Below are 21,556 nucleotides of genomic sequence, written 5' to 3' on the forward strand. Positions count from 1 at the left end.
GCCGCTCGGTGGCGAATAAGACGAGATACGACGCCGGGAATTGCGCCGTTTTAGCGAGATGTTGGGCTTCTTTTTTACCGATCTCACTTGTCAGTGCATGCATGCCAGTAGATTTCCTGTAGCGCTTTGCGATAGGCCGCGTTTAGCAAGCGCGTAAAGCCCATATGCAGCCGCTAAGGGGTGAAACGTTAAATCAGCTTGGCAGGCTTGGTTGAATTCGAAGGTAGTATTTGAATTAAATGATTGTGCTAAACAGCACGCTTACAAAAACGTATGGCTGCTTGTTGAGGCGCATGAGTGCTGATAGATAGATAGATAGATAGATAGATAGATAGATAGATAGATAGATAGATAGATAGATAGATAGATAGATAGATAGATAGATTTATTCGGGTGCGCAAGAATCTTCCGGACCCGAATAAAAGAACTTAAAGGAAACATTGTCAGGGGTGATTTCATTTGTAAATGCTTAAAAACAAAATCAATATTTGCTTTTCTACGAAATAATTTATTACGTTTGCTGACGGTAAATTAACATGACAAAAAGTATGAATGTTAGCAGCACATTTGGAATTTCGCAAGTAATATTTCTTAATGAATATTGCACTTATTCCGATTATATATATGGGTCATTCCATGCCAAATCACCCAGCATTTTCCCGACCATCACAAATATAGCTGAAAAAACTTTCCACGTTTTTCTTGAAGTTCAAAACTCATTCTGCTCGTTAATTTCTGTTGCCAAAAACTTTCCCGCCTGTTTGAGAGAGTCTGTAGTTTTGCGCCGATTGAGCTAAAGGGCATCAAATAACAATTTTTTTCAAAGGGTGTTTACAAGATGCACTCGATAAACTGGTATTTCCGGCAAGCTAATGAAGTGATGTAACTGCAAAAATAATGACTCATTGATGTATATCGATTCTTCGAGGGCTTTTCGCACGAGCAAAGTTGAATAAAGCTGCAAAGTTTGATATCTTTTTCCAGGAATAAGGCAAACTCAAAGGGTAGAAATTAATTATATACTGGAAGCCTGTTCGATATACTACAAAAGAAAAATAATTTATTTGCTGAAGGTGCAGCAAATCGTCTGAAAAAAAAATTGCGACTCTCACTTTTTTGAGAAAAGCTCTCAATTGATCGTCAAAAACCTTGCCTTGGTGGTCGGACTACAAATATGCACTATACTTCATTTGAACGCTCTTTGTATTAGCTGAACATAGACAAAGTTACAAAAGGGTATTATTTTTTTAACATGAGAAATATTTTTTTGAAATTTTGTATCTCCACCAGCTTTTCGCCGACGTAACTCAAGCGGTATGAAGCACTCGCAAAGGCAATCTTCAGCCCATGCCCACTGACCTGGGATGCAGACGTCAAGCATGGTGCTGTCTATAAAGTAATGGAAAAGGAAATGGGGTTGCTTTATAGACAACACCATGCTTGATGTCTGCGTCCCAGGTCAGTGGGCATGGGCTGAAGATTGTCTTTGCGAGTGCTTCATGCCGCTTGAGTTACGTCGGCGAAAAGCTGGTGGAGATACAAAACTTCAAAAAAATATTTCTCAAGTTAAAAAAATAATACCGTTTTGTAACTTTGTCTATGTTGAGCTAATACACAGAGCTTTCAAATGAAGTATAGTGCATATTTTTAGTCCGAGCACCAAGCCAAGGTTTTTGACGATGAATTGAGAGCTTTTATCAAAAAAAGTGAGATTCGCAATTTTTTTTTTCAGACGATTTGCTGCACCTTCAGCAACTAAATTATTTTTCTTTTGTAGTATATCGAACAGGCTTCCAGTATATAATTAATTTCTACCCTTTGAGTTTGCCTTATTCCTGGAAAAAATATCAAACTTTGCAGTTTTATTCAACCTTGCTCGTGCGAAAAGCCCTCGAAGAATTGATATACATCAATGAGTCATTATTTTTACAGTTACATCACTTCATTAGCTTGCCGGAAATACCATTTTATTGAGTGCATCCTGTAAACGCTTTTTGAAAAAAATTGTTATTTGATGCCCTTTAGCTCAGTCGGCGCAAAACTACAGACTCTCACAAACAGGCGGGAAAATTTTTGGCAACAGAAATAAACGAGCAGAACGAGTTTTGAACTTGAAGAAAAGCGTGGAAATGTTTTCAGCCATATTTGTGATGGTCGGAAAAACGCTGGGTGATTTGGCATGGAATGGCCCATATATATATATATATATATATATATATATATATATATATATATATATATATATATATATATATATATATATATATATATATATATATATATATATATATATATATATATATATAAAGGCAGAAAAATATTTTTTTCCCGCTCGTATCTACGGCACCTGGTCCACTCCGCCGAAACGGCGCTTGTTTCCCCATTCTCTTCTTTGCTTGCTCTAGCGAATGAGCTTAGAGGAACTGTTTGACACACTACACGTCACCACTGTCAACTTGAATTATTTATTATTTTCTTCCTTTCTTTCCATCAACTAAGAGTGACCACTACGATTTGGGATGTTGGCATAGCCCTGACCGGTCGAAACCGTTGGCAAATAAAATTAAGATAACCTCTTAGTTGTGTCTCCTCATATATATATATATATATATATATATAGATTCAGAAGAATATTCCTGGCTATCAGTTAAAATATACGAGAGGAAGTCACAGTCATAACAATAACAACATATATTCTGAGCTTTCGGCCGCGGACCGGCCGACAGCTCAGAATAAATATGTTTTTCACTGTGACTTCCTCTCATATATATATATATATATATATATATATATATATATATATATATATATATATATATATATATATATATATATATATATATATATATATATATATATATATATATATATATATAGAGAGAGAGAGAGAGAGAGAGAGAGAGAGAGCTACACTCTACTCCGTTAGCCTCGCAAATTCCCTAAAATTTTCACGTGGGCTGTAAGTTGCATAAAAGACCATTGCCCACCTTCCAATGATCTAAACATACCTTGAGCTGAAGGGCTCTTACCGTGCATATTTATCAATGATTAAATTTTGGGCTTTGTTTTGGCATTATCAGCGCGTTACACACGCAGCACGCCAAGCGGGAAAAGAAAAGACAGATATCGTTCGCCATCGCCCGTGATGAAATCTGCATGCCGACAGAGCGATAATATATCGACTGGCGACGACGCATACATAGCGCTTGTATCTCAAACCCAGTAGTTACCGCTAGGAGGCTCTGACGCGGCCCGCAGCAGACTGCTCGACCGCCAGTGGGACTCCGTCTGTATCTAAGGTCCGAATAGAGCGCACTTTCGAGGACATACATGTTTGCCAGCTTTGCGGGGACAAGCAGTAAACCAAGAAACGAAGAAGGTTAACGTTAGGCAGCGGTTGTATTCCACGGCCCATGGTACGCGCGGGCATGCGCGACACTTTACTGAGAAAAAGGTTTCATGAGATTTTGAAGCAGCAACAGCCCAGTGTTGCTTGCTGTTACATGTTTACCAGCTTTGCGGGGAAAAGCATTAAACCAAGAAACGAAGAAGGCAGCGGTTGTATACTCGGGCACTGCATTACGGTATCCGTCATGGCGCCCCTTTCTCGCGTCCGGCGCGCAAAATCCGAACGCGTCTCCCACAATTCGCGCAATCAGCCACCGGCCATTCAGCCTTAATTACACGGCGCGCACCTACGGTGCCTGAGCCAAGTGGATTTGTCGCAGTGCGATTGGAGGAATACAGGAAGCTCTGCTCTGGTTATTTCCTTCCTTTTCGTTTCCATTTTCTTACCGCATCGTCTCACGTTCTTTCACCTGCCTCTACAGAGGGTTGAAAAACGCTGCATATCCACTGGCTTCCGTCCAGCCACCAAGCCTCAGTACAGTCGTAACTGGTGGTAAAATAGCGTGACACATGGTTTAATTTATCGTGTGTGATGTGCTGAACACCAAGGAGGAGATAATCGTAGTTGGCCGCAAAAGAATTTTCAGTAATTCTTTTACTATCGATTCCTTAGAAGGCAAAAAAAATTCCGGCATCTGCCACGCATCGCAGAAATTGATTTCACATGAAGCAGTCAGCGAGTAGCTGCCTATGCTGCATTTTGTGTCTTTGGGCCAAGTCTTACGAGTTATAGCGACGTCTTTGAGTAAGTGCAGTAGTTGTGTGCATGACTCACCAGGCCCATTGGCGCCTAAAGGCTAGCTTATTGCCCGACGTGACGACGGCACCCACGTTAGAGCAAGTAAGTCAGTTTTATAAGTGTACATCATTAGCGGCGTTCGTCGGAGTATTCCGCCAGGTTCGAGAAACACTTCAATAACTTGCCAGTCATAGTAATCCATATACAATGCTTTTTACAATATTATAAAAGCGGATAACCAACACAGAAATCTAAAATGACGTTCTGAAAAGACGCCTTGACAGGGACTTTTTCGAAGCAGTTTCAAACACGCGCGTGGCTCCTGTGGTAGAATATTCAAATACTTGACTGCCACGGAGGTTGCATGCGTTCGATTCCGACTCGAACCACGATTTTTCTTCTTTGCGTACATCGTGATTGGTCGTTCACCGACAGCACCACCTATTCCGGCACCGGATTTTCTGCGACGCGGGCTCTAAACACTATCGCGCTAAGATTTCCAAACTCTACATAACCGTTCTTGGTTAAGATAGACTGTAATCACTTGTTGCGGACACCCGCATTCCACGGTCCATGGTACGCAGGCATGCGCGACACTTTACTGAGAAAAAAGGTTTCGTGAGATACGCGAGAGGCATGTGACGTTATTCATGTAATAACCTGTTAATCGCGTTCGTCGTACACTCATGTCCTCTTATGCCAATTTTGGTACCAAGGCCTCCGATATTGCGCGCCGGCAGGTTTCTCCCCGACCGTCGCACGGAGAGAGCGTCATTTCAGAGGTGGCCCACTCCGCACCGCGGCGCTCGCCAGCTCGTGGGGAGCCGCCATGCTTTTCGTGCGGCGAGGAACAAATGGTTTTCTGCCACTATGTGATCTTCCACTGACTTGGAAATGAAAGCTTAATGTGTACAGCAGCAGTGATCTTGCTAGAACCCGCACAATACATAGATGTGCATCTAACACGGTGTGCGCATAGCGGTGACGTCAAAACCTCCTCGCAGTTGCGCAGAACGCCAGCGCCGCATCTACGAACGGCAACCGCGGAAGCGTTCAATTTAAGCAGCATGATTCCGTTCAGCAGCATGGACATAATGTCGAGTGCACCCTGAAGAGGAACGCTAACTGAACCGACCAAGCTCAGTACTTTGCATCGGTCATGCTCTTTTCTCGTGATGCCAGCGACGCCGCCGATAGACCCTGCGGCGAAGGCGAAAGCTGTGCTCCCATAGCTTTCCAGCCTCTCTAGCCCATTGCTTGGCGCTCTCCTGATGGTTCTCGTCCAAACGACCTCCCGTCGTGCCGCGGAAGCGCGGCGCATTGGCGCCTGCGCGACGCTTTTGCTGTAGTCCCGACTGCAAAAAACGTGGCAGATGATACTGGTATTGCCGGTGTGCCACCAAAAGAAGGAAAATACAGACGATGAAAAAGGCAACGATGACAACTGAGGCACTCTCACCATGAACGACGCGGGGATAAATCTAGGCCAGCTAATTAAAGTGTGCAACAGTATTCCGGCAAAATTACGTACGGTTTTACTTCGATGGCTTGAAAATGGCACTGTAAGTTCTTTCTTGGGCGTTTCAAAGGCAAAGAATTTATTAGCGAACTTCTCCGACTTTGATGGTATCTGTCTATCTATCTTTTGAAAGCGCTTACTGACGGCCATATCCAGCTTTTGTGGGCACGTAAAGCCAGCGCCCCTGGCAGCCGCGGCGCGAAGCTAGCACGTTTTCAATGGAACTAGCGAGTTTTTCCTGAAAAATAAGCGTAGAGGGTGAATGTTGAAAAACGCAGACCACAGAGCGCTTCTGGGAACCTAAACGCACGAGAGGACTGCAGCGATCATGTTGCAGTAAGCTTCAATTTTGTTCCCAGAGCACTGAAAGAGTGTACAATGGGAGTCTGTGAAAACGGCGAGAAATGTGGCCTGTTTTTCGAGACAAAAACGCCCACTGTGGTAAAACTAAGCAAGTTATTTTAATTGTCAGTACGTCGTATGTAGTCCTGACACTCAGCTTTCGATTGAAGCCATTCTCAACTTTTCGCAATTGGCATAACATTGTTCCCTAATGCGTTTTTTATAAACGTGGTCCTTCAAATGCTTGTGGTATATTGATAAACTCTTGCTTACCGCAGGCGACAAGGCGTCGTCCGTGGCCGACTAAGTTAATCGTTCACGTTCGAAGCGCGACATCACCGCGTCGTCGTCGGTTGGATTCCTGGCGTCGGAGCTCCAGCTTTTTTTTAGCCCGTTACTTAGTTCTACAGCTTCCCACGAGATGTCGCCGCAGAAACAAAACAGAGTGCAGAAACAAAACAAAAGAAAACGAGGGTAAGCGAGTACAAGTACCTCGGAGTATGGGTAAATGAGGGGGATAGATATATGGAGGTACAATAGAAAGCATCGATAGCAAAGGGAAAGAGGAATGCTGCAATTATGAAGCACAGAGCTTTATGGGGATACAATAGGTACGAGGTGCTTCGAGGGCTGTGGAAGGGTGTAATGGTCCCGGGGCTTACATTTGGGAACTCAATGGTGTGCATGAAGTCAGAAGTACAATCAGGACTGGATGTAAATCAAAGGACGGTGGGACGCCTCGCGTTGGCCGCTCACGGGAAGACGACAAATGAGGCTGTAAAGGGTGATATAGGATGGACAGGCTTTGAAGTGAGGGAAGCTCAGAGCAAAATGAGATTCGAAGAGATGCTGAGGAAACAGAAGGAGAGTAGATGGGCAGAGAAGGTTTTCAGGTATTTGTATAGAAAAAGCGTTGACACACAGTGGAGAAAAAGAACTAGGATGCTCACCAGTAAATATACGGCTAGCAGTGCGGGCGATATGGCAACAAGGAGCATTAAGTGGAAGGTCAGAGAGGCGGAGGTGACTTATTGGATGACAGCGATGGAAAAGAAGCCGGCTCTGAGTAACCAGCGAAAGGGAAAAACGAAATAAGGAGGGAAAGGTTTTATGATAATTGAAGGGGAAGCGCTTTACTGTTTGAAGCAAGGTCGGGCTGCCTTAGAACGCGTAGTTATAAAGCGAGATTCAGTAACGAAGAAGAACAATGTACATGCTGCGGGGAACTAAGGAAACGATGGAGCATGTACTGATTGAATGTGGCGATATTCACCCAGGTATAGTTGTGGGCACGAGTCTACATGAAGCCTTGGGTTTTAGGGACAACAGTGGAAAGCAGAACACGTCTGCGATAGAAATAAGTAAGAGACGGTTAGAGTATTGGTGGCAGAAATGTAGAGATAAAGTACAAAAATAAATAATGGGGGAAAATGAGGTCATTCTGCCTTAAGAGGCAGAGAGATGGACCGTGAATTTATATTTTTTTGGTATAATAACATAGATGTAATCAATGTAGATAAGGTATTAGGTCAACATGAAACAAGGAACTTTTTTTTTCTTTTTTTTTCTTCGAGCCTGGTGGCAGACATGTCACCGCCCCGTTATAAAGGGGACGCTCATAGCATCCAGAGTTTTCGTTTCGGTCTCGGTTTTTGACTGTAATTTCGAGCGGCCGTTTCTTTTTCTCTTCATTTTATGACTTTTTTAGTGCACGTTTAAGCACTCCACGCGTATCAGAGCGCTCATATCTACATTTGTAATTCCTACTTTATTCTTCTATAAACGCCATTATACCTACACTCTAAGGCAAAAAGGGTGTTAAAAGGGTGTGTGGTTCGTCCCTTTGGAGACTAATGGGGCTGCCACAACCATTAATTCCTTTAAGGACTAACGTCACCGGGTCTAACAGTTAGTCCCCACAATGGACTAACATTTAGTCGTCACATTTACACCTTACCGGGCAACTGTTAGTCCCCACTGATCACCTCAATGGACTAACATTTAGTCCTCACATTTACACCTTACCGGGCAACCGTTAGTCCTCGCAGTTGCACCTCGCCGGACCAACGGTCGGTCCACTCAAACGCTCCATTCAGATGAACTTTTTATCCCAGGGATGATTTTCTACAGTTACTCTCCGCAAGACTTAATACTTTTTTCGCGTGTTTCTTTCCGCGGTGAGCAACAAATGCCGCGGAAAAGAACACCCAAAAGAATATTTAGTCAAGCATGTGTCACTGCTTTCGCATTCAATGCCACAACGAAAGACAAAAGTGAGACAATGAAACGTTTTATTTTTTTATACATAAGAAGTTTCTGCTTTCTTTCATTGAATTCACCACAAAATGTCCAATACAGGTCCAGCCGCGTTGTTCTATCTCGTACACTCCTTTCTGTGAAGCTGCTCCAACGGAAGCGATAGATGGCAGGCGTTGTACGCGCCAGGGCACACAGCATTCTGCTCGTTGTGGGCAACGGCTGCATCCTGCAAAGCACAAAAATATTGCAAATATTTATTCACGTGACAGCGAGGGTGAAGACGCACGCACTGTGCAAATACGTGCAAGGTCAACTAAAACACGTTTAAACATAGCACGCAAATAAATTCACCCCTTCGAAGCACAAAAATATTGCAAATAGTCTGCGACACGTCACAGAGGGTATGAATACGCACGTACATGGCAAATACGTGGAAGGTGAAATAAAAACACACCTCTAAAATATGGCATGTAAATAATTTCACCGTGATGTCATACGTTATCAAACACGCATTTCAAGTCACACAGCGCAACAAACACTTCAAGTGCGGCAGCCGCAGCCATCACGCCGAGGCGCCGCCAACCACCGTGCCCCAACGAGCCGGCGACTTCTTTGCGAGTGGCGTCGTACAGCTCGGGCAAGCCCGTCAGCCGCCGCAGCCGCCAGCGAAACTCGAGCAGAACAGCGAGCGAAAGCGGGGTCGACGCCACGAACGGTGCCAGGTTGCTAGCGAGCGAGCGAAGGGGAAGCCGACGGTAACGGTGTTCAATTCCCACCAAATTCCTCGAGCGAGCACCAGTACAGTGAGCGAAAGCGGGGTCGACGCCACGAACGGCGGTGAACTGCTTGCGAGCGAGCGTCGAGGAAGCCAAAGGTAATGGCGACTAATTTCCGCAGAGTTCCGAAGCGCAGCTAAAGTCGGCTAGCTGAAGCACCCGCCAACCCATGCCGGTGCATTTCAAGCCGCGCAGCATACAATCGAGCTCGTTGCTACCGCACAGCGTTTTGGACGAGTCGCAAAACAGCGGCGAGGCCTCTGCCTAATATTGCTAATATCGCGAGATCGCAGCTCATCACCACGGTGAATCATCGGTGAGCGAACATCCGGCCAGGCGACAACAATGGCGGCCAATATCCAGGCGGTCACAAAGCACAGGCGAGCTCACGCTCAAGCCGGCCCTCGCGGTACATTTCGTGCGCGCGATATACAACACGATCGAGTCCGTTACTGATAATCGCGATCAGTTTCGCGCACGTGATAGGTACGGCAGAATAAAGCGCGACCACTTACTTGTGAAAGAATCCAGCGCCGACTTGTGCCCCGAGTCAGATTGAAGTCATGGATCCGATAGGCCTACTGTCTTCTCGGCCGCCATTCCCAGCCGGTGGCGACGCAGTGCCGTGACTACGCGGGAGATATACAGCGCGGCGTCGCGACGTGTCGAGAGCAGCTCCAGATTTCATGGGTGCGGCGAAACGTAAAAGCAGCACGACACACTCATCCACGCATACGTGTATATCAAAGGCACCGAGCCGTAGTTCCTAGATCGGCGAACTCTCCGAGTGCGACACAAGCGGCAACACGCCAGCTTGAACACAAGTAGGAAGACTGACCCGAGCGAGGAGGACGGTTAGTTCCCTTGACAACGGTTTGCACACGGAACGTATCCATGCACACGGCCTGCATCTTCCGCACGGTTCATCCCTTTGCAGACTAACTGGTTTGCACACGGCACGCATCCCTCTCCGCTTGCTCCGACGACGGTCGATCCGTTTATCGCGCGCCTATTGGGCTCCGTTACTCCTCTTTCGGGTACTTTTGCCTTAGAGTGTATATGGTTAAGTACCCCACTTTAGACAGGGCCAAAAGGAATAGGAAGGACACGACACTCGCTACTGTCCTTCCTATTCAGTTTGTTCCCGTCTAAAGTGCGCTACTTAACCATATGGGTATAATGATCAGTCACCAACTAGCCTAGCTCTCAACCTTATTGAACTTCATTTTTATAAACGTCCTAAGGAACAGAACGCCCGATCAAGTTATGGTGAAACAAGCTCTTTCGATGTTTCGTACGCGTATTGCGGTGGCAACCTATTTCTCTTTTCTCATGATTTCGTTATGTCCTACGATTCAGCAACGTAAAGGAAAGGAACTAAGCTTAGAAAAGCGAGGCATAGTATTTAAATGACAAAGTTAGACGTTTTTGCAGTTGCTTTTTACTTTAGGGCTAACGCAAGTGTCTGTCGTAGTCTTAACAAGCGAAAGGGAATTGTTCGAGGAGTACTTTTCTTTGTAAAGAGACCACTAATGAAACCAACAGAGAATTATGCCAAACAAATAATAGGAAACATTATTTGTTGTTTTTCCACAGCAGCAGTGCAATTATTTCGCCCTAACTTCAAAGAAGTAAAAATCGCTATCTCGATAGGCATCAGCGGACGGCTCGTATACCCTTCTTCATGCTGCGCTCTCAACGCGGAGAGACAGCGCGAAATCCCCTTTCCTACATGGAGTGGCTGTGTTCTGTTACAGCACCATTTTGTAGAGTTACGCGAGACTGGATCTAGAAGAGTTAGCTGCCAGTCTTACTTCATTTGTTGCTATCGCACTCCCTGCATCGCCCTTGCGGTGAAACTGGGATTTTTATTCGTGTGTTCTCATATATATCGTCCTACGTGAACAGAAAAAGACCAGCATGCCTTCTTCCTTCAACATCATACAGCACTGTGCGCTGCATCGGATAGGTCCGTGTGATATGACGTGTGTGGATCAAAGCTTTGGGGAAGTCCAGGGACTGGTGCTGCCAGTTACAAAACAAAAATCCTGTGATTCAGCAGCCTTTCAAACGCACTCGCAGCCGACTTCAACGTACCGCAGTAAGATGCGCCATTTTAAACATTTATAAATGAAAATGTGGGCAGCTTGTACTAGTTGCGCAAGGCTGGAACCGAGGGCGGAGATAGTGTTCGACCTAGCTTCTTCTAAGGTTTTGCTAGTAATACCAAGCTTCTGCTAAAGAGGTGCAAAGTTCTTGCTAGTAATACCAACCTTTTGCTACAGGTGCAAAGTTTTTGCTAGTAGTACTAGGATATATGTAGGCTTGAATATTCTATTCTTCTCAGGTTTCGGTCGGTTCCCCACACTACGCATTTGTTACGTGGTTCTGAAGGGGAAATGTCGCGTCGCTAGTAGTTACGTGATGCGATTTTAATCACGTGAGAGAGAAAGCACCACATTTATTAGAGTCCAGTGCAGACACGCTGAGATTGCCCCGCGCCATCCGTTTGTTCCGAAGTTTTTGCCGGAAACATGTGCCCTCAATAGTTACGTGATTGCACGGGATTTTAGAAGCGTGACTAATTACGGGATGTTACGTGATTTTTAGTCATGTGACTAGTTGTTACGTGTTGTTACGTGATTTTAGTCATGTGACAATTGCAGGCCTGGCGTACAAAAAAATTGCAGTCACACGAAACAACAACCCATCATCAATATCACATATTTTACGATCGCGAGAAATTCACTTTGGTTGCTCGAAAGAGCAGGCGAGGCTGGACTCCTGCACTTTATCTCACGTTTCAAAATTTGTTGGGCTTCTACGATTTCTGTCTGGAATTTTTTATATGCTTAATTTCCTCTATTTCTTTCCTGGGAAAGAGCGCATATATATTGCTGTACGCTCGAAAATATATCTATTGTAAGTTCAGCACTCTGTGTGTATTCCAATGTCGTCCTCGTTCCTTACGCTGTGAAACATCGAATTATTGTGTACAGCGCATTTTCAAACAGAAAGAAGCTATTTCCACTTTTGCATTCTGTTCCTGCTCTTTGGAAGGTGGGGACACTTGTGAGGAGCGTCCCCTCCCCCCGCGCCCATGATTTACGCCACTGCAGAGACTTCAAGCTGCACGTGGTCGAAAACATGTTAAGGGACAAATCAGCAATGTTACAGCGGAAGACTGGAAGAACAATATTAGGCACGTAAAGGACTTTGAAGAAAAGTTCAGACTTGACACACCTGAAAGTGATTACATTCAGCCCATCGTTATCCAACTGGGTGAAGGATAAACTGGAGAGAGCGACTCCAGCTCCGAGCTATCGGGAATGGAGCCACCCCAAGAGGCTTTTTATGAATGAGTACACACCCAGCGTTCAGGGATGGATGGATGCTATGAGCGTCTCACCTTTATAACGGGGCGGTACAAGTGTGCCACAAGGCTCGACGAAAAAATCTGTTTCGTTGTCATTTTTTTTACATGACCTAATGCCTCTACTCCGATAAAATATATCTTACTACAGGAAAAAAAAAACGTGAATTGTCAGCCCAGTTCTCTGCCCTTTACTGTCCTCATTTTATTCCAATATTTATTTTTGTCCTTTCCCTCTAATTTTCTGCCACCGATACTCTAACCATGTATTACTTATTTCAATCGCGGGTGTGTTCAGTTTTCCATTGTTCTCCCTAAAACCCAAGGCTTCACGTAGGCTCGTGCCCAAACGTACACCTGGGTGGATATATCCACATTCAATCTGAACATGCTCCGCCGTTTTCTTATCTTCCCTGCATCATGTCCATTGTTCTTCTTTACTGAATCTCGCTTTATAACTAGCCGTTCTAAGGCAACTCGATCTCGCTTCAAACAGTAAAGCGCTTCCCCTTGAATTATCGTAAAATGCCTTCCTCCTTATTTCATTTTTGCCCTTTCGGTAGTTACTCAAAGCCGGTTTTTTCTCCATAGCTGCCGTCCAGTAAATCCTCTCCGCCTCTCTGACTTTTCGCTTAACGCTCTTTGTTGACATATTGCCTACACTACCAGCCGTATATTTAGAATACTCGGGGACAACTTTCTGTGGCAATGAAGGGAAAGCTACGGGGGCGAAGCTAACTACTCTGTGTTACTGCGCCAAAGTAGTCTTCGATGAAGTTGTTTCGGTTTCAGTTTCGGCGTGACAGATGCGTATTTCCTGCAGTTCATTTCTTCGCATGTGCTCCTTGGTTGATTGCGTTGAACCATGAGTACCGAGCGTGCAGGCATATTGGCGTTTCGTTCCCTACGCTTAATTTGTCTGTACCATTCTGTGTCGTGCAGAAATCACGTGAATATTTTCAATGCTGCAGTTTTTAGGCCATGCACTGATATGTAAACTCATCTAGAGCTGAAAACTGACGCGTGTAGCGTGCTTACATGGCGCGGGCGCGGTCTACCGAAGAGCAGCTCGCACATCCTGCGGCGCGTAGTGAAATTCAGTTTGGATCGCGTTGAGTTACGCCGGCATCAAAAGGCATCGGTGGCCCACTGCCCACACACTCCGCGGCTCAGAAAACGTATAGCGGCAACCTCGCGCCGCTGCAGAACCCACGCATCATGTGCTCAATCCCAACTGCTGCCCGTTTCCGTCTCCTTCAATAAAACCTTACGGGCATGCGGTCATTTCTCACGATACTGCATGGCGCCGGTTATGTACGCCTCAGTATAGCAATCGTATGTTGCACTTGTTAGGTTAGTTACTTAGAACAAGAAGGCGTGTAAACCCCTGCACGTCTGTCAAATGTCATGCTTTCTGAACATCTACGCAGTTAGCGCTGGTTCTAAAGTTAGAAAATAAATGGTCACCTACCATTTCGCCAGCAATAATTGGTTCCTCACATCGTAAAGCACAATTCATTAGCTAACTTCGTCCAACGCCAACATTCTGAACCATACTCAGCCTGGTAATTACACCATCCCTCTTCCCTCCACATTACAATTTCAATTTTTGTGGCTGTGGCTGGTATTCACACACACTATCCCTGAACCAGCGAGGAAACCCCTTGAACACACAGGGCTACCACGGCCCGTTGCAGACAGTTTTAAATCTGGACACGGCGAGTATTTGTCAGGAGGAATAAAGTGCCACGTGAAAAATCGCAGCAGCTAAAACAAGGTGTTTTGTTATATATTTCCTGCATAATCAGCTGGATAAAATTTAAAAGTCGCTTAGTAATGCACACACACACACACACACACACGCACAGCAGTCACAGGAATAAACCTTTAATACTGTGTCCCCTTCTTTCAAGCGAACTTAATCTATCAAAGCCAGACAGCCGTGTATATTCAACGAAACATTTATGACTCCGTGAGCACTTATTTGATGTTCCTGACTACAACGTTCAGTAAAAACTTCATGAATACGCGCACATTACTGCGCGTATTCCCTTAAGACTTCATCAGTTGGCTCTGTAAAAACGCACTTGAAAAAGCATTTGTGCTCAACGTGTCCATTTCAATAAAACTTGCTGCTGGGCGAGTTGGTTCATACTTGCAAGGAAAGAATATTGATGCGCACACACATAAAAACACGGACTCAGGAGACTCGGACGAGCGCTTGTCCGAGTCTCCTGAGTCCGTGTTTTTATGTGTGTGCGCATCAATATTCTTTCCTTGCACGTGTTCATTTACTTAAGCAATTAACATGTGCAATCGAAGAGACAAACAAAACATGAGCAAGTGGATACTAATTATTATCCACGTACGTAGTGTAACTGATGGTGGTAATTTTTGCCAGATGAGTGAAACAGTTATAAATGATGAGACAATGAATTTCTGAAATTCACTTCAATCTCGCAGCTCTTGAGCTATAATTCATCCAGTCTTGTCAGTTCATCCACCCGTAACAGCTATTTGCAAAGGCTGTTTACGGTCTCTTGGGTTGTAATCAAAATTTTGCTAACATTTCTTCCGGGTGAAAAGATATGTGATGCATCACTCAGCACTGCTTGCACTACTCAGCTGCCGCTTTATTTGTGAAGTACAAGTGCCACCCACAACTGACAATCAAAATACTAATTCACAGGCTGACAACAAACATACTAAATGACTGCTTGGTGCTGCATGCAACGAGAATCACGTAAGCGAATAGTGCACATCGTCACTTGTTAGTCGCCGTTTGTGGTGTCTTGACTTCCTTCCTGTGTCCTTCTTTGCACGCCCTGTTTTTTTAGAATGACAGAGCACACTTCCAAGCTGTTGGGCATCAAAGAGGAATACATAGCATCTCACAAACAATCAGCATCACATGAGCCAGCGCACACCGGCTTCACCAGAGTTCCTCTATACCACTCAATTCACTGTCACTACTGTCACTGCAGCTGCTGGAGTCAGATTCCTGAGTAATTATAATGCTGTCGAGCGTGCTTTCGATTGCACCATCCTGCTCCCAGGCCTCCGCTTCGCCCAGTTTCTGGGGCCACAAGGGCAATGGCTTCGTCCAGATGTTCTTAGACTCTAGCAAGAGTGAACGACCTGTTGTTGGCTGCAATATACCCCTTGACCTGGCTCCATACCATTTCAATAGGGTTGAATTCACAATCGTAAGGAGCAAGCCGAACAATGTCATGGCCAGCAACCTTGGCCAGGGCATCAATTGGGTATCCAGAAAAACGGTGCTCGTTTTGGTTAACCAGCTGAATGAGCTCGGGCTTCAACTGGTCATTAGACCACGGGATGTATTTTTGAGTCAACCAAGACTGAATCTCGTCCTTGCGCGACGACGTCGAGGGCAACTTTTCAAGCTTAATGCTATGGTATGGAGCACTGTCCATGACAATTACGCTCCGTGGCTCAATGTTTGGTAAATGTTGTTCTTTGAACCATCTCTCAAAGCGTGGGCCATCCATTTCACTGTGGTAGTCAGTGGTAACACTCTTTTTCGCCCGGAAAACGAGAGATGCCCCGTCCACGAAGCCGTTTTCGCTTCCAGCATGGAGGACAATGAGCCGACCACCTTTGCCGCTTGGTGCGCGAAGCCCAGTTGTGAGACCCTTGCGGAAGGCGTCCTCACGTGGCGACACAGTGGCGTCCTCCCAGACCTTTTCCTTGGTGTGCCGAGCATTCACCCAAGTCTCGTCAAGGTAGCATATAGCCCTGCGAAAGCAAGGAAAAAATGTGCCAGGTTTCTGTTTTTGACGAGAGGGGTCAATTGAGACAGAATAACTTTATTTCATTCATTTCATTTTTATTCTTTAAAGACCCCATTGAAGGGGTATTACATAAGGGGTGGGTACATACATAAAAAACATGGATGATCCCTCTGTAATAGGAATCAATATAACACGAAAGTGAAACGTGTCTTCACAGACGTAGTTGAGCGTTTGTTACGCATTCTTTCGCCCCAAGGGCGATGGAATGAATGCTACAGCAACAAATTGTAATGTCACGCGAGTAACGGCAAGCAACTCGAAACTTGCAACACGCTGCTCAAGCAGAAAGGACGCACGGAACGAACATACACAGGATGAGAGCGAACTAACTGTCACATCTGTAACTTATTTCTGCGTGAGCACCGCGCTCCTTTCGCAAAAGCAGCCGCTGCAGTGAGCCAACCGACCTTCGTGCTCTCAACGCGAGACGTACCGCGATCACGAGATAAGCGCCCGCACAAGCGACCACACCCTGTAGACGCGGTCGCTCGTAGCAGCGGCGACGACCTTTCGAGAGCGCTCTTCTACGCTCTTCGACCCGTCGCGCCATCTCGCCAGTGATAACGAAAACGCTGTAACACAGATCGCTGAGTACAGGCGACCACGCCCTGTGGACGCGGGCGCTCGTCGCAACAGCGACGACCTTTCAAGCGCGCTCTTCTACGCTCTTCGAGCCCGTCGCGCCATCTCGCTAGTGATAACGAAGACACACTAACACAAATCTCTGAGTACAGCCACCCGCAAATGGTGTATATAAATAGCTCGCCGTTAGCATTGCGAAGAGCGTGCCGTCCGTGGCCGAATCGTTTTGCCCTGCGCGCTGCGGAACGAGCGGTCGTGAGTTCGATTCCCGGTGACGGAACTTTTTCTTTGTCCACTGTTAGTCTTTATATTTTACAACGTCATATCCGTGACGGAAATACGTCAGCGGAGCCGTGGTGGACCCCGGCATAAAACACTTTCGTGCTATAATGATGTGCATAAAAATGATGTGCATCTAGTATCATTCTACTGGGCAGGCAGATATTTGCAGTTTTTCGGTGGTACTGGAAAATACAAAAATAAAAAAAAATGTTCGCAGAAGGTACCTACTCACATGAATAACAAAATAGCTTCATTCAGAGCTATCCATACTTCATTAGAACGCGTCGATACGTACTTGTGCCTTCGCTTGCCTAACCAGAATAACAGGCAAAATACAGATAAGAGCCACAGATGCAGAAGCAAGCTATGAAAAATACTAATCAAGATGAACGGCAACATGTATGAGGACGGGTGAATTAAACTTTGGAAAAAAACAGCGCAAAATTGAGACAGGACACTAGACGAAGAAGGCACGACAACGGCGCTGACTTACAACTGGTTTTATTTTGACATGCGGGCACATATATATACCTTAACAGTCAAATAGAAAGAAAAACAAACATGGTGCACTGGTGCCCCTATCTCACCGACGTGCTTCATCACTGAGCGCCACAAGCACGTGCTGTACATATCACCTTCGGTTCAAAAAATCTATTTCCTTCATTGACAGGTTTAGAGATGGCATGCTCACACAGTTATTCTTAACACGTTCTATCTCTGCAGCTCGATGATTTCCCTAGTTCTACAATCTTTGTTTCTTGCTACAACTTTTGTTTTGGGAAAGATTGGTCTGCATCCACAATCTCTGCAATGGAGGCCTAGGTGGCCGCTAATTGCTCTAATTACATTGTAGTTATGTTCCTTCAGTCGCTCATTAAGGCATCTGCCTGTTTGCCCTATATATTAACTTCCGCAGGACCGTGGGATTGAATAGACAACACCCTCAATACAGTTTACAAACTGGTTAACATGCTTTATGGGACAGGACTGTGGCTGTCTTTCTGTTTCGTTCACTTTTGAACACATTGCGGACAATTTTTTAGGCGCAGAAAATACAACTTCTACATCGGCGTGCTTTCCTTTCTTCAAGTTATGCGCTAACCGGTGGATGTAAGGTATGACGGTTGTCTTTCCCCATCTTTCTGTTGTTTCTTCTTCGCTATCCTTTCTGTTTTCCTTTATCTTTTTTAAAACTGATACCGCTACGGAAATAAGCACATGCTTCGGGTAACCTGCTGCTTCAAGACGGTCTACCTGTTGTTTTAAAACTATCTGTCATCAAATGCAAAGATGACTTTGTTTAAGTAAAAATTAAACATTTAGCGGTACGAGAACCTTCCATCGTTATTTCCTCTTCCTACTCTTTCAACTCTGAATTTTTACATGCAGCATTTGTGTTTAATTGACATCGTTGACATTTATATCTCTGTCCAACAAATCGAAGCAGTAACTGTACGTACCGTTTCTCCTTTCGCATTTCTCGAATAGTCCGCAGATATTTCCGCCACCACACTATGATGTCGTCCCTGTCCAGCAGCGCAGTTATGTTTTCGCTTCCAAAATTCAAATCAAATGTCATTCAGAAGCCTGCGCATCGTTTTGACACTCAGCGGCTTCGGTATCCCCATGTCGTTGTCGCCGATTACCTCACTGAGGATCTTTTCTGCCGTTGGCGCCTCGTTGCGAATGTAGTACTGATGTACTCTCCGGCGAAGAGCAGACAGGGTAAAACTATCGTACCGCTGCACTCTCGCCTTTCAAGTCACTTTTGCTGGTGATTCAGCGGCGAAACGAAGCCTTTTAAGGCGAAACGAAGCCTTTTAAGGCCAAACCCCGTATACGCGAAAATGCACAAGACAGCGACGAGAGCCACGACGTAGATGGTCTTCGCGCAAGCGGTCGCTTGGATGGGCAAACCCTATTCACGCGACGGCTTCGGCGAGCGCTCTCCACTGTTGCTGGCATGAGGGCGTTTACCCGTACCAAAAGTGGCCCGTCGTCAGCGGTATGCAATGTAAAACACGTTTTGCTGCATAATGATACATAAAATGTTTATCATTGTGTTGCCGCATTTTTTGTTCGATCCCATCACTGCTGCTGCGCGCCGCCAAGCCGCGTCAACGACGGCGCGGGACTTGTAGTTCCCGTCCCTGAGGTCCCGTAACGCACGTTCGCGTTCAACAACGTCAACGTTGCCCTCGTCGCTGTTGGCCATGTTGATGAACGTTGTTGATGCGCGTCGATAAGAAAGTGGCAGCGATCACCAATACGTCACTGATGCATCTTGTTCCGGTGTTTTGCTATTGGCTGCTTGAGCGCAGCACTTCCGGGCGACGAACGACGGATTCCAAGTCTGAAAAGCCGAGCGATCGCGCGAAATCGACCGCGCGACACGTCGCTCATAGCATCACTCGTCGCTGTCGCGTGCATTTTCGCGCATATGGGGTTTGGCCTTTACGCTTCGGGGACGTCAAGGTACCCTTTAAAACACACGCCTTGAGCCGTGCAACAGTACGCTCGCTCACGCCGGTAAGCTGGCTAACCGAACGAAACAGGGAAGTGACGGAGAGTGGCGGTTGCGTCAGTCTCACTTGGGCGTACACGTTGCAGACCACTTGCTTGGTTTGTTTGGACAGCTTTTGGTACTCAAGCTTCTTGAATACCCTGTGCGGCGAGCCAATTGGCGAGCAACCGGAGGAAGAAGGCACAGGCGACGCGGAGGCCATTTTCTTTTTCTGATGGATGATTGTGAAGAAAGAGCGCCAATGCGACGCCACTGGGGAGCGCGGCAACTAAAAAAACCCCGAAAAATCTAAAATATAAGCCGTGCTTATTTAGTGTTATGCCGCTAATGAGGCTAATGGGAATCCTATCTAAACCCGCGGCAGTGCGCTTTGGAATTTTTCCTTCGGACTTTTCACAGTTGAAATTCTCCAGTACTAGCTCTTCCTCGGTTGCTATCTGCGCCACACTTACCGGGGAAATCCCTTGGACGCTCTTTTTAAACTAATCGGCTGTTACATTTCGGGTGTAACCTAGCGCTTCGTACCCTTCCAATTGATTTGCTCCTTCATCTTTAATATATTGTTGCATTGTGACAGACTTCCTACCGAGCGCCTTTATGTGGCTCCAAAATATTCTAGATGCGGCCTCCTTTGTTTTCGTGAATCTCTGTCACCCAGCGTTCACTTTAACCTTTAATTTTTGCCTCGACCAATTTCTGTACAATGGATTTTTTCTCTAAATATATCTGCCATATTTTGTTGACTTCGTGGTGCGGTCGCTTCTCCTTTTCTCCAATCGTAGAGGCGCAACTTCCAAAACTTCTTAGAAAGGCACGTTCTAGGAGCTGTACCGCACTTCACAAATCCAGCATTGTTAACATCGGCGCTTCACATTCTGTTCCCGCGACGGCTAAAGTTTAAACAATGAGAACCTGTGAAAGCTACCGAGATTACGCCTTGTCTTTCGGGACATAAACGAGCCGTCTGAAAAAGCTAGACAGAAACCAGCAAATTGGTCGGACTCGTAAGCAGTACGAAAGTACGAAGACGAAGCGTTTGTTTTGAGGCCACAATCATGGTTTTGCGAGAAGGAAAGCACGTTCCAAATTGAAGTTTTCTACAAGACAGTCGCTTGTTTGACCGTAGTATCTTTATAATACCTGCCGTATCTCGTGCCAGCCGCCGTGCCGTGCGCTGTGGCGGAATGGGTTGATCGTCCGCGCTGGCTGTTCGCGCGTAATCGCTGGGGCGTGGGTTCAAAATCTCAATGCGGGTTTTTTCTTCTTTTTTTGTCTCTTTGAGAATTGCTGATGTTTGCCGCGGTGGTACAGTGGTTACGGTGCTCAGCTGCTGACCCAAAGGGCACAGGTTTGATAGCGGCTGCAGCATTTTCGAACGAGGCGAAACTGCTAGAGGCTCCTGTACTTGGATTTAGATGCACGTTAACTAACCCTAAGTGGTCGAAATTTCCGCAGCCCTCCTCTACGGAGCGCTTCATAAACATACTGTGGTTTTAGCGCTTAGAACTCCAGCAATTTTTATTAGTAGTGCAACAGTGCTGAAGATTTAATTGCTTGTTTTCTCGCTGGAGCATTGAACCCAAAATCTTTGCTTGAGTTTCGGTTTCGCTTCTGGAAATGGAGCAAGTCAATGTCTCACGTTTTATTATTTATTACCAGGCAACCCATTACTTAATCAACGAATAAAATGAACCACTTGGCCCGATTTTAGTTAACCTCAATCATAAGAAGCCAATACTCAATGAAAACAAGGCAAGCATGAGGGCAGCCACTGAAAATATAACGAAGCGTTTTAATTAGGTACTCTACTATCAGAGGCAGACGCAGAAACGTAATCAGCAATAGTAGAACCAACGCAGAGCTTGTATTGCCGAATCGTCGCCTTTTTTCTACGGGAGCAGCGTTCTCTGCTTCGGCAAGTAGTGCCGCTCTTTTGC

General features: G+C 45.6%; 1 pseudogene; it reads right to left on the bottom strand.

Annotated features, from left to right (window-relative positions):
• LOC119379620 (uncharacterized) overlaps positions 1-19,310 on the bottom strand; it is an 84,941-nt pseudogene extending 65,631 nt beyond the window's left edge.
• Between the last annotated feature and the right edge of the window lie 2,246 nt (positions 19,311-21,556).

The sequence above is a fragment of the Rhipicephalus sanguineus genome, chromosome 1, assembly GCF_013339695.2.
Source record: "Rhipicephalus sanguineus isolate Rsan-2018 chromosome 1, BIME_Rsan_1.4, whole genome shotgun sequence".
In the NCBI taxonomy this organism is placed as follows: Eukaryota; Metazoa; Arthropoda; class Arachnida; order Ixodida; family Ixodidae; genus Rhipicephalus; species Rhipicephalus sanguineus.